Genomic DNA, 14,416 nt, shown 5'->3' with positions numbered 1-14,416 from the left:
AAAGTTTTTCTGTGTTGATTATTGTATCTGATTTGACTAGTATAGATGTGAAATGACTTTTAACCTGAAATGTGTTTTGTATAGCAACAGTGAGGTACAGAAGAATATCTGGGAATTAGTAATACACCGAAGACAGTCTCCTTAGGGTTTTCGGTAGGTGACTGTTTCTTTGAGGCATATGGTGGTCAGCCGTAAAGCCGACAGCATCGAAATCCTGTGTAATTAGACCCTTTACCACAACAAAGTATCCGACTCAGGTAATGTTGGAACGGAAACACGTGCATTTAATACAGCATAATACAAGCGTGGGTAAGGCTTCATCACAGACGCAAAAGCACCAGTGGGAAGAAGCCATCACACCTCACAAGAAGCTGGAAGTGAAGCCCCACAGTCCCTTGTGAGGCCATAGTCCCAGTGACTCAGGACCCTCCAGCCAAGTCACTTCCTTCGTTTTAACTGAGATTTTTAATTTATTATTTGACGATTTTGTACATACATCCAATGTGTTCTGATCTATCCCAGCCCCCTCTGCCACTGCTTCCGGACCCTCCCAACCTATTCCCCTCCCACCTTCAGGTCCTCCTCTTCCTTTTCATGACTTGCTGAGTCTAAATAATGCTGGCTGCAGGTGAATACATCCCCACTTGTAAGGATCCATGCCTCCTATGTGATGTAGGATCAACACAGTAGAAGGCAGGAAGTAGACAGCTGATTCGTCAGCCCCAACTGACCAGCATCCGTTATCCCAGGCAGGAAAGCAAAGGTTCACATTAGTGGTTCCGGTATCGTGTTAATCAAATGGATTCTTCAGCCCCAACTAACCAGAACCACAGACTCTTAACTCAAAAGGCCTGGTAGAATGTCTGCTTCCCTCTGAAATGTTACAAGTCAGCCCTCAATCGTTTGCATTGCTCTCAACATTCCTACCTCCCAGCTCCTACAGAACAGCTCAACACTCAGTGGCTTCTCTAGCCCAAAATTCCAAAGTCCTTCCACAATCCCCAAAACAACACAGTCAAGTCTGCCACAGCGACACCCACTCCTGGTATCAACTTGTCTTAGGTTTTCGATTGCTGTGATGAACCAGGACCAAGGCAAGTAGGCGAGGAAAAGGTTTATTTGGCTTAAGCTTCCACATCACTGTTCATCACTGAAGTCAGGACAAGAACTCCAACAGGACAGGAACTTGGAGGCAGGAGCTGACGCAGAGACTTTGAAGGGGTGCTGCTTCCTGACTTGCTTCCTATGACTTGCTCAGCCTGTAATAGAATTTATGACCAACAGTCCAGGTGTGGTACCACCCAGAATGGGTTGTCCCCCCCCATCAATCACTAAGAAATTGCCCCCATGGGCTTGCCTACAGCTCTGTTTTTATGGAGGCATTTTCTCAATTGAAGTTCCCTCATAGTAGACTGTAGACTATGTCAAATTGACATAAAATTAGCCTCCAGCCCCATGGAACAATGGTGCTTCTGCACTAGCAAATGCTACATGATTCAAAACAGCCCAAAGACAAACAAGTCAGGGACAAGCCTCCTCTCTTTGGTGGGCTTGTGGCTCCCTCCCACTCTGGCCCCTCTGCCTCGTCGTCATTTTTATTTTTATTTTTTTTCCAAGACAAGGTTTCTCTGTGTAGCCCTGGCTGTCCTGGGAACTCGTTTTACAGAGCAGGCTCACTTGAACTCCCTGGGCAGTGTTGGGATTAAAGACACGTGTCACCACACCCAGCTTTCTTTGTCTTTTAAGTGTTTTACCAAGAAGTTCTTCCTGGATCAAACCATTGCCATCATTAGTTCTCCATTAAGACAATGGGTGTCCTAGCTGGGTTCCCAAGTGGGCCCCCAATCTGTGGTCTCCTCTAACTCAATACAGCCCCCCTCTAATTGTTCTCACATGCTTCTCCAAGAGCTCAAGACGGGTAGTTACACAATGCACTGCTGACAGGTTCAAAGTCTCCTCCCACCTGAACCTGACCCATGCCCCCCTTAGATCCTGGGGACAGAGTCTAGCAGAAAGTTACCAACGAATGAAGTCATCACCCCTTTCTTTTTAATCTCTCCTCAGGGTCTGGAGTGGAGGGTTAGTGTTCTCCAGGCCTCAGGTGGGCTGAGAAAGTCCAGACAGGAAAGTCAGCTTGACTGATAACACCTGTGGGCTGGCAGGGTTCTGGGAGTCGTTGATAAGGTGACTCCAAACCTTCCAAACTTTCCCATATACCCTCCCTGCTCTCATTCAAATTCATGACTTCTTTTTTTCACTGATTATTAATATATGCATATATATACATATATGTTCATACATATGTATTACTAAACATAACCTGTTGAGACCGTATAATGTTACTTGCATGTGTGTTTTCAGGGTTGACGAACCTGAGTTGCCAGGGACACAGCGTGGGTGTGAATAAGCGAGCCTGTACTACCACACGGTGGTGCTGGCACACAGCTGACATGTGACTAGGCTAGCGCACACTGGGCTAGGGCTCACGTGAGAAGAGGTGAGCCCAGACCATCACATTGTGTTGTGGGAAGTGGGGGCATAGCACATGAGGAAACAGGCATTTCTACACTACATGGGCGTTCTGGAACACAGCAGGTGTGAGGTAGTAGTGCCAGGGCACAGCTCGTGTGTAAATACACAGCATGGTTACCTGGTGGCCTGGGCATGCCTGTTAGCACTCCTTCACACTGCCCCAGGGCTGCCAGGTAGCAGCCTAACCAGTCCTTTTTGCAAGCCTATCACATCCCGGAGTAGGTATTGCCCAGTTCCTTTAGATGCCTGCCATGTCCCAGATTTGCCACACGGTGGGGCAGGATTGCCTGTTCGCCTGCGAGCCTGTCCCAGCACCAACTCTTACCAGCTTTATTTTTTGCTTTCTTTTTTGCTTTATTTGCCTGGTAACATCTGTTCACACCTGCTGGCATGCCTGCCATGTTACAGCGCCACCACCTCCTGCCCTGGGCACCTGTTTGCACACAGGCCCCAACACCACCATATGGCAGCCTGGGCTTGCCTGTTTGCATGCTTTCCATGGCTGGGCAATGGCACCTGCTGGGTTTGTCTGTATGCATGCTTGTCATGTCTCTGGAACTCCAAGTGGTGACCTGGCCACACCAGTTCACAAATCTGCTGTGTCCGAGAGCCACCGTGTGGTGACCTGAACTCTTCTATGTCCAGTGCCACTGAGTGACAATATGGGGCTCATTTGTTTGTACTCCAGCTGTGTCCCAGGGCCACCAACTGGTGGTATGGGCACATCTGCTTTCATGCCCACCGTATTCCAGGGCCATCTCATGGCGGAATGAACATATCTGCATGTGCACCTGTCATGTACCAAGCACTGCCATTTAGCAACCTCAGTATACCTGTTCATACCTGTGCCATGCCCCGGGGCCACTGTGTGGTGAATCGGTCGTGTCTGTTCTCACTTCTGCCATGTCCCAGTAGCACACGGTGGCAGCGCCAGCACCTAAATTTGCAAGACTCGATTGTCCCAGCACTGCCAGAGTTAGAATTTATTCGGGTGACTGACAGGCTGTGGCCTGTCCAACAATGACATCTCCTGATGGACAAGGCCAAGGATCCCGCAGCTGTTCAGTCCACAAGACTGGACATCTCAGCTGGTTTTCAGTCCACATTGGAGTCCCAAAGACTCCAAAGTAGGTCCCAGTGCTGGTACATGGAAGCCGCAGTGACAGGACAGACGAACTTGACAATGACAGCGAGGACAAGCAAGCAAGAAGAAGTAAAGCTTTCTCCTTTTACATCCTTTGATGAAGGCTGCTACCAGAAGGCGTGGCCTAGATTTCAGGCCTAAAATAATCCAGATTTTCCCGTGAGTTTCTCACCTCAAGTGATCCGTCAAGAAAATTCTTCACATGGCCCAAGGCTGCTGGGTGTTAGCTGATTCCAGATGTAGCCAGGCTGACTGCTAGCAGCACTAGCAGGGCTACTACTAGGGACACTAACCTTCATAATGTACGTGTGCAATACTGGCCATCACAACATGTGTATGCATGAGTCTAGACATTTGTACCTACTTAAAATAGGGCTAGGAACTGTGTGTGTAAACCGGCACATACACACCTACCTAAGACATATCCTGGAAACTCAAGTGTGCCAATCTGCACATACACACCTAGCAATGACTGGTGTAGGAAATACATGTAAGTGAACTTGCATGTATACACCTAACTATGTCAGGGATAGGATATTACAGTTGTATGTGAAATTGCACGTCTACAATCACCTATGGGAGAGGTAGGACATACATGGGTGTGAGCCTTCACATATATAACCATCTATTGCAAGGATAGGAAAAATGTGTTTGAAAAGCTGCATATACACCTACCAAGACAAAGTGTGTCTTAGAGATGACAGGGAAGCTATACCCACGATACTCTGATCATATGGCTGTCTTAGTGAGACACTAACAAGGACAATACCAATAGACACGATAATGTGGAAGGGGTCCATCTCAGGCGGCCTCACCCCTAGACAAAGAACAGCTGAGGAGTGCCAAGGTCAGGAGAATCAGATTTCCACATAATCCTATGTGGATGGTCCTCCTAATTGACTGTCCAATACCAAAAGTGGTCAGCCCTGAAATCATATATGTACAAGCAACACTAAACAGGATCCACAATGTGTGTATGCACATATATGTATGTGAGAATATGTATGTATGTATGTATGTGTATATGTGTGTGCGCACACATTTATATAAGTAACAGTAACATAAAGAGAGGTCATGAATTTGAGAGGGAGTAAGTTGGAGAGGCCATGGGGAGTGGGTAGAAGGAGAACAGGGGAAGGGGGAAATGTATAGCTTCATTTTAAAAATAAAATCGAAGAAAAAGAAAAACTGTGACTCAGTGGTTTGTGACGAAGGTACACATCTCTTTGGGAATGAGTTTTCCGAGAAATGCTGCTTGAAGCTCACTTTTACAAATTAAACATTGATTCAGCCAGTAACCAAGTTAATAATGTGGTTTGACATTGCTCATAATAATTCAGCTCATTTAATCAGCTTCCATACTATACATGCAGTCTATGTAAAATTAACTGACCTTTAAAAAATCCAGCCTCATCAATCTTACTACACTTTGGACTCCCAATATAATTAACTCCTACAAGATGAGTTGACTACATAGTTTGGTTTTTACCAAGCTCTTTATTCACCCTTCATAATCCATTCACACCCTTAAATTAGAAAAATAAATGTGGGTAAGATGTGGACACACACACACAAAATATTGAAAATGACACATGAGCATAGATTGATAACATCTGACTATGACTTCCTGTGTTGTTCCAAGCACGTAAGAGAAAAACGATTTCATTCCTCGTGAGATGCCTGGAAAAGATTGATCAGGACCAAAAACAAAGTTCCTTATTTAATTTCAGAGCTGTGTTTGTTACTCTCTGTGGCAAACTCAGAGGATGATGGCCTTTTTAAAGAGATTAGATTGCCGGGGGCTTGAGAGACGGCTCAGAGGTTAGGAGAACTGACTGCTGTTCCGGAGGTCCTAAGTTCAATTCCCAGCAACCACATGATGACACACACCCATCTATAATGAGATCTGGTGCCCAGAACACTATGTACATAATAAATAAATTTAAAAAGAGATTAGATTGCCAATGGCAGTGCCAGAGCAGCAAGTGGCAATTGACTTTGGGAGAGCAGCCCACCAGGAGTAAAGGCACTGATGGGTGAATCTCAGACAGGCAAGGCCCCGAGGGCTTCCGCGTCAGAATGTCTCTTGCTGCTGCTAAGTCTTTTTTTTTTTGTTTTGTTTTTGTTTTTGTTTTTCGAGACAGGGTTTCTCTGTGGTTTTGGAGCCTGTCCTGGAACTAGCTCTTGTAGACCAGGCTGGTCTCGAACTCACAGAGATCCGCCTGCCTCTGCCTTCCAAGTGCTGGGATTAAAGGCGTGCGCCACCACCGCCCGGCTGCTGCTAAGTCTTTACAGGCTGTTTGCTACTGACAGTTTTCTCTGGTGTCTGGCTTGGTGTGAATGGGCAAGGGGAGATCCTTTAATGTAGGGTGATTACCTCATGGAAATTACCTGTTCTACTGGGCATTTTTACCTGTGGATTATTATGAAGGTGATTTCCTCCTAAGATGTACTGTTTAACTGAAGCAATGATTTTTATACAATAATAGTGCTAGTTTAAATAGTATTTTAATGATTGAGGGCCTTTAATAAATATACGAAGGGAATATGATAGTGGTTAGTTTAGTGGGAAAACTAACGAAGGCAAAGGCAAGAGATGGTGTTGCCCTCACCCCTGAAAAAGCAGGGGCTTCAGGGGCTAGAAACTGAGAACAAGGAAATGTCACATGGCTAGTTCCTCTTGAGAAGCCGCACAGACTGTGGCTTAGGTTAATGATTAAGAGAAACAACGGAGTCCCAGAAGCTAAATTAGCTCAAGTTCTTTTAATCTTGGTGTTGAGAGATGCGTTCACAGGTTTTAGTGTGCATCACAGCTAACAGAGCTTTAAATGTGACTTAAGGTTAAGATGTTTTTCATTAATAGCTTTGAGGTGAGAAACCCAAGGAAACAACCTAAAGTTTAGAAGGCGCCAAGGAAAGCCAAAGCCGGGCGGTGGTGGCGCACGCCTTTAATCCCAGCACTCGGGAGGCAGAGGCAGGCGGATCTCTGTGAGTTCGAGACCAGCCTGGTCTACAGAGCTAGTTCCAGGACAGGCTACAAAACCACAGAGAAACCCTGTCTCGAAAAACCAAAAAAAAAAAAAAAATAAAAATAAAAAAAGACTACCTTTTGAGATAAGTAAAAAGTATTTTTTTTTCTCTTACTAACCACAAGACACAGCTGCCAGTAAAAGAACTGGCTGAGAAAACTACCTGGCTGGTTTATACTCTATTAATATATAACAAGTTACTTGGGTATGTGGGTTCTTGGGATAATTTGTTTTTCCTCTATACTTCATGGGATGTTCAGTTATGTAAGGGAAATGGGAAACATGTTTTTTACCTGTATTCATTGTAATCATTCACTTGAAAAATAGAATAGTAACCACATTGTAGTTTTTATATTGTTCGAAAGATTTTGTTGGAACATATAAGCTGTAAAGGAAAAATAAAGACAGAGACAAAGACAGAAGATGATAGGGGAGCCCTAAGAGTGCGTGCATGTGTGTGTGTGTGTGTGTGTGTGCAAGTGTGTTTCCTTATTTGTGCCCCAGAGAATTAAGTTTTACTCCCTCAGATAGAAGAATCAAGTTGAGTGATTAGTCCACTGACTCCATAACTCTCCTTCAGTCGCTGAGTCGCTAGAGAATGATGCTCAAGCTAACAATGTTAGATCGGAACTCTTCAGAACAAGTCAGGCTCACTCTTGGGTAAATGATATCAAGAATTAGTCTCTTTTATTTGGAATTGCCTCATGTCATCACCACAGTCCCCATACAGGTTATTTTCACTGCCAGCAAAGCATTCTCTCAGGGATGCTGCAATGCACACCCTTCCCTGTGTACACCAATCCACTGTTTGCCACCAAAAACTGGTACTGTCTTTCCTCACCTTTCATGTAAGTGGATCTACGCAGTCCATAGTCTGTTGCCTCTAGAGTATTTAACTCAGCATAATTATTTTATGATCCATGCACTTTACTCTTTCAGTGATTTCTATTGCTTGTTGCATCCCATGTATGGACCCACCACAATTTTGTATTTACTGGCTGACTGACATTTGGAATATTTCCAGATTTAGTTGTTAAGAGTAAACCAAAACAACTCTGTGCTTGGAGCGTGTCTTTGTATTATTACAAATCATTTTAGATGAAAAAAATGATCTGGCTTCTCAAAGGAAGACATGGAGGTGAAATAGTAAAAGATCAGTCTTCAGAGACAGACAGGGATGGATTTGAAGCCTGGCTCTGCTTCTAGTTATCGTCTTCCAGGATAAGTGAATTTTTTTTTTTTTTTTTTTTTTTTTTTTTTTTTTTTTTTTTTTTGGTTTTTCGGGACAGGGTTTCTCTGTGGTTTTGGAGCCTGTCCTGGAACTAGCTCTTGTAGACCAGGCTGGTCTCGAACTCACAGAGATCCACCTGCCTCTGCCTCCCGAGTGCTGGGATTAAAGGCGTGCGCCACCACCGCCCGGCAAGTGAATTTTTTTTTTAATGCTTAAGTTCTTTTTTGTTTTTAAACGAGAAGATTCCCATGGGGTAATTGAGAGGATTGACTTCTACAACATCACCAATGTAAGGCGCATAGCAAGCATATAGCAAGTGGCACCTTTCCAATCGCCTCACCTGGAGGAGAGAAGAACGTCCCGCAGAGGAGGATGCTCTAGGATGCTTGGTAGACCAGATGCCTGTGTAATTTCCAATGAGTGCCACTGAGGGCTGCCAGCTAGGTCAGGATGCTTTAGTCCAAGTGTATGTTGTCTATACCAAGCCATGTTCTGCAAGTGTTTTGGCCATATTGAATCTAAGCAGCCCTTTAAGAATTATTGGCCTCCTAAAGCCCTCAAATATTCAAGTTCATCTTTGAGGAGGATGTTAAGTAATAGGAAAAGAGCTTTGAGTCTGAAGATTGGTTAACAACGGAAAGTTGCTACCAGCTGACATCTAGACGCTTCTAGATAAGCAAGCTCATTAGGTTGAGAAGCAGAGTTTGTGAGATTTCCATACAGTAGACAGCTTCAGAAAGACAGCAGTTTGTGTGAGCCCTGATCTTCAGGCCTTAAAGACCAGTCCTGTCAATCATTCCTCTGTGGGAGTCGCAGGACAAGAGATACTGAAACAAGTCACAGCGTGGACACATTGTCCAATCACTGGAGCACACGGGAAAACAAAGGGGCTTGGAAAGATCGCCTCATGACCAACAAGGATGTCTCAGCCAAGGACTGAGAAGACAGGAGTCTTATGATTGCCTCTTTCTGCGCAAATCCCTTTCTGGGCTTGGTTTCTTTATCTTAATGAGCGGGGTTAAACATGGTTGCTTCAGCTCTGACATCCTATAATTTTGTAATACCGATTAATCCATGGATGTTGGGTGCTGGAAACATGACTACCTGGCCAAATTTCTGCTGTTCACCAGCAGAAATGGGGATTGAAAAGAGCACTGAAGGGAGAGAAAACAACACAAGAAAAATGAGGGAAGGATGAAGGGAAGAAGCAAAGAAGGAGGAGGGAGGAGGGAGCATCATTATCAGTGCCGGAGAGCAGGCACAGAGAGTTCCCGTACCAAAAACATCTACTCACACTAAACCAGATGCTTGACTATACAACAGAAAAACAATTTCAAGACAAGTGGGAATAAAGCAAACATAGCAGTTTACTGAGAACAAAATAGAGATAGCACAAGTTCAAATTTAAGTGCAGGCATATAGAAAGGGAGGAAAGAGTCCTTGTGTGTTTTCATAATGGGTACATACACACATATAAGTATATATTCAAAACTGTATATATGGGGAAAGAAATTATATTTCTAAAGTAATATACTTTATAACAAAGTATAAAGGCAAAACATAATCTAAAAATTAAGTACAAAGGTACAAAAATTAAAAAGTACAGAAAATGGTTTACTTTTCTCTTCTATTAAAGAATTTTCTTTTGGGCTATACACTTGAACCAGGACACATCCTGCACCCACCCCGGTTTCCTCTGTCTGTCAGGTTTTACTCCATTGAAGGCATGCCCAGCCTCTAGGCCCAACCTGCCCACACATTCTCTCTTCTGCCCCAACCTGCTCTGCTCACATGAGACACAAAACTAACAAAAGGAGTCCGTATGTCCAGAGCTTGTCACAAAGATCCAAATGATAGGGAAGGTCAAGCCACTATTTTCTCTCCAAAACCTACAAGTCCTGTAGGAAAGTTTTCCAATGAGGATTATCCAGGTGAACCCCAAGGCCCAGAAGTTAAAAGTCATAAACATCATCAAAATAGTCAAGGAATTTAAAGAAGACCCTAAGAAACAGCTCAATGAGATTAAGCAGGAAGAATTTAAAGAAGACAAATGCCAGAGTGATTCCCAAAAAACTAACAACATAAGGCTGATGGAAATGATGAACACCATCCAGGGTTTGAAAATGGAATTCATAAAGAGACAGAAGCATTGAGACCCCAATCTGAAATGAAGATGGACTGACTCACTCGCTCAACTAGCAAACTCAAAGGAAAGCCTTCTGAGTACAATGAAGCCATCAGAAGATAGAACGTCAGGACCTATGTAAAAATACGCAAGGCTAGGGAAAAAATATAAAAACACAAGAAAGGAACTTACAGGGAATGTGGGACGCTAAGAAAAGATCAAACAACTATAGGCATAGATGGGGGAGAAGAATCCAAAGTCAACGGCATAGATCAGAGCTTCACAAAGACCATGATAAAAAACATCCCCAAACTAAGGAAAGACACACCCATGCAGATACAAGGAACGTGCAGGACACCAAACAGACAAGCCCAGGACAGAAAATCCCCAAGGCAATCATAGTTTAAACACTAAGCATACAAAATGAAGAAAATGTATTGACGACTGCAGGAAAAAAATACATAATCTGCATCTTTAATTTCAGTAGCAGATTTTTTTTTTATTGAATTGGGCATTTCTGGGCTTGATGTGTATATGTTTAGGATAGCAAAGCTTTCTTGTTAACTGGTCTCCTGATTAGAAGGAATATCCCTCTTTATCACTTCTGATTAGTTTTAGTTTGAAGTCTGTTCTGTCTGATATTAGGATAACATCGGCTTGCCTACTGGTCTGATTTCATTGAATTTATTTTATTCTTCCTTTTACTCTAAGGTGGTGCCTATCTTTAGAGCTATGATGTGTTTCTTATAGGCAGCAGATAGATGAATTTTATTTATTAATCCATTTGTTCTGTATATGTCTTTTGATTGGAGAATTGATGCTATTGATATCTCAAGTTGTTATTGGATTGTGTGTATTAGTTGTGTTGTTGGTGATGTTGTGCTCTAATATTTTTATGTTTTAATAATTATAGCTTTAATATTTCTTTCCAAAGTCTCTCTGCTATACTCATTTCTCTCCAGCCCGCCCCCCATATTTCTTATATTTTCCTTAGGAGTGGTTTGTTAGGTATAAAATTTTTAGGCTGTTTGTCATGGAATATTTTTCTTTCTTATTTAATCATGGCACATAGTTTTGCTGGGTATATTATTTTAGGCTGTCTGTCTGTCATAGCATTTTAGGAACTGGCATACTTTGCTCCAGGCTCTTCTGACTTGTAAGGTTTCCACTGAGAAATTAGCTCTTATTCTGATAGGTTTTCCTTTTACATGTGACTTGGTTTTTAAAAATTATTTATTTATTATTACACAGTATTCGGTCTGCATGACAGAAGAGGGAACCAGATCAAATTACAGATGGTTGCTGGGAATTGAACTCAGGACCTCTGGAAGAGCAGCCAGTGCTCTTAACCTCTGCGCCATCTCTCCAGCCCCCTTGGTTTTGTTTTTTTGCAATTTTCAATATACTTCCTTTGTTATGTATACTTAGTGTTTTAACTATGATATATTGCAGGAATTTTCTTTTCTGGTCTTGTCTATTTTGCGTTCTTTCTGTGTGCTTCTTACTTGTTTTGTTTTGTTTGTTTTTCGAGACAGAATTTCTCTGTGTAACAGTCCTACCTGTCCTGGAACTAGTTCTTATAGACCAGGCTGGCCTCGAACTCACAGAGATCCACCTGCCTCTGCCTCCTAAGTGCTGGGATTAAAGGTGTGCGCCACTACAGGCCGGCTTACTCCTCATATTTGTATAGGTGTGTCTTTCCTTAGTTTGGGGAAGCTTCCTTCTATGATTTCATTGAAGATGTGATCTGTGCAACTGACTTTGTAATCTTCTTCCTCATCTATGCCAATAATTTGAAGGTTTGGTTTTGTCAAGATGTCCCATAATTCCTTTGTGTTCTTTTCCTGTATTTTTAAATATCTTACGTCTCTTGCTTATTTGGTCTAGGTTCTCTGCTTTGTATTTGAGATTGACGTTCTGTCTTCTGCCTTATTCATTCTACTTGTGAGGCTTTCCTCTGAGTTTTCCAGTTGGACTCTTGAGTTTTTCAATCCCATCTTCATTTCAGAGGGAGTCCTCTTCAGTGTTTCTATCTCCAGACTGAATTCTGTTCTCAAGTCCTGCCTGGTCTTCACTATTCCATCAGCAGCCTTATGCGTGTGTTTTCTTAGACATCACTCGCATGTTTATTCTCCTCAAGCCCTTTCTTTTTGATTTCATTGAGTTGTTTTTTTGTGTCTTCCTTAAACTCTTGTTGTCCCGCGCAACCGTCTCGCCAGCAAGAACGACGCGGCACACACAGGATCCTTCTGCAGAAAGCTTTAATGCATCTTGAGAGGGAGAGCATAAGCTTACAGAGCGGAGACCCCAGAGGACCAAAGCCCAATCCTTTTATAGGTTAATAGTCCTCGCCTCCGACGTGTCACGCTCTGACTGGTTGCAGCTCGTCAGCCCATATGATGCCACGGGAGAGGCAGAGAACAAGGGATGGAAATTTCAGTTGGTGCTGCCGAATGCAGGCGCCATCTTGTAATGGAGTATGCAGGGGCGGCTCCCCACATCTTGTAAGATTTGTGAAGGGTTTTGATTTCTCTTTTTATTTTTGTATCCTGGAGTTCATCTAGGTAATTTTGGTTAGCAAGCATTTCTGCAGGACTGGTTGGTTTTAGAAAGAAGACTCTGGCTTGGTCTTTTATAATGAGATCTGGGCATGTCAACTTCCTTCGTTAGTTCTGAGCTTGTATAGATGCAACGTTGGTTGGGAGGGAAGATGTGGAGGTGGATTGGGCCTAGAGGCTGGAAAGGACCCTAGTGGAATGAAGTCGAGTGGGCAGAGGGGACTGAGCTAGTGTGCAAATATGCATCCAGCTCCGAGCTGGGAGCGTGGGGTAGAGAGTTCTGAGTGGAAATGTTGGACATGGTGTAGAAGAGCCCAGTGGCTTAGAGCATAGGTAGGCAGGACACTGTCTTAAGCTAGAGTTCCTTAGTGAAGGCAGGGAAGGCCAGACCAGGTTGGAGAACTGGTTGTGGGACCCAGGCTAACCCTGGTAGATTTCAGAACAGGTGTGGACGCTGATGTCAGTGATACGCAGCGGGCTAGACCTGGGAGGATGTGGGATGTCTTGGTGGTGGAGGCAGAGAAAAGGGTCCTTGGAGGGATGTAGCTAGGACAGGTCCTGGGGGAAGCATAGATGATGGTTCCTCAGCAAAAGAGGTGCTGGAACTAGGCCAGCAGTCAGGGCGAAGGACCCCGTGGAAGCCTAGAAGTCAGCTGCTGTAAGTCACAGGTGGTCAGACGCGGCCAGATTACAGAAAATCAGCATTGGGTGGTGGAAGGACCTGAAGGGGGCCCTGAGAAGTCCGAATATGAAGTTGCGTGGTGACGGCAGTGCACAGGGTCCTGTCCACATCTCGAAACTGAAGATAGGCACTGCTTTAAACAGAGTAAAAGGATGGACAAAAGTATCTACTGAACAGGTATCCAACCACCAAACAGCACACATCCCACTCAGCGACAGCCTTTCCAAACAGACTGCATCCTGGGACACAGAATGAATCCTCTCAAGTTCTAAAAGAATGAAATCATTCTGTGTATACTATTTGACCACAATGAATTAAAACTTGAAAACCGGCAAAAAAAAAAAACTCTAATAAATACAAAAAGCTCATTACTGAGTGATGAGTGGGCCAAAGAAGAATTGAAGAAAAATAAACAAACAAACAAACAAACAAACAAATAAATAAATAAATAAATAGAATCCTGAAACTAAACGAAATCACAGTGTACTAAACTGTGGGGAACATTGAAAACGTTGCTGTTCCTTTAAATCTCATGTACCAGGTTCCACCTATTACTTTTCCCTAAGGGACAGTTGACTCTTTTCAGTGTGTTGTGTGTTCCCCACCAGGACCCTAACAAACATATTATTAATCCTCTATGTTACAAATGCTCACAGCAGCCTTCAGAGGCACAATTTACGTTTTATAAATAAAGAAAACGAGGCCATGAAGAGACTCAGAAATTTGCTGTGGCCAAACCAGGATCTTCTTCAATGACAATGCCCCTTGCCTATCTGTCCCAGCTTCCTGGCTCCTCTTTTTCAGGGAGTCTGTGGGGATGTCATATGGAATCTGGGAACACGAGCAGCCAGTGTGGTTTCGCTACCATGACAGCTTCTTTGGCCCTGCAGTCCGCTTACAGGGGGTGAACTACAAACCTTTGCGTGTCAGGCCAAAACATGTGTCATTTTTTTTCCTGACCCGCTGTAAGGTCACTTAACTTGAAAGTGGCAAGAGAAAGGTTTAAACAGGATTACAGGGGGCATTCTGCTCCCTGTGCTTCTGGCAAGAAATTAATTAGAAGGGAGGAAACAAAAGAGAACCAGGTCAAGTGAACCAGAGCCGGTGACATTTTC

The sequence above is a fragment of the Chionomys nivalis genome, chromosome 20 (assembly GCF_950005125.1).
Source record: "Chionomys nivalis chromosome 20, mChiNiv1.1, whole genome shotgun sequence".
Lineage (NCBI taxonomy): Eukaryota > Metazoa > Chordata > Mammalia > Rodentia > Cricetidae > Chionomys > Chionomys nivalis.
This window is presented reverse-complemented; position numbering follows the sequence as displayed.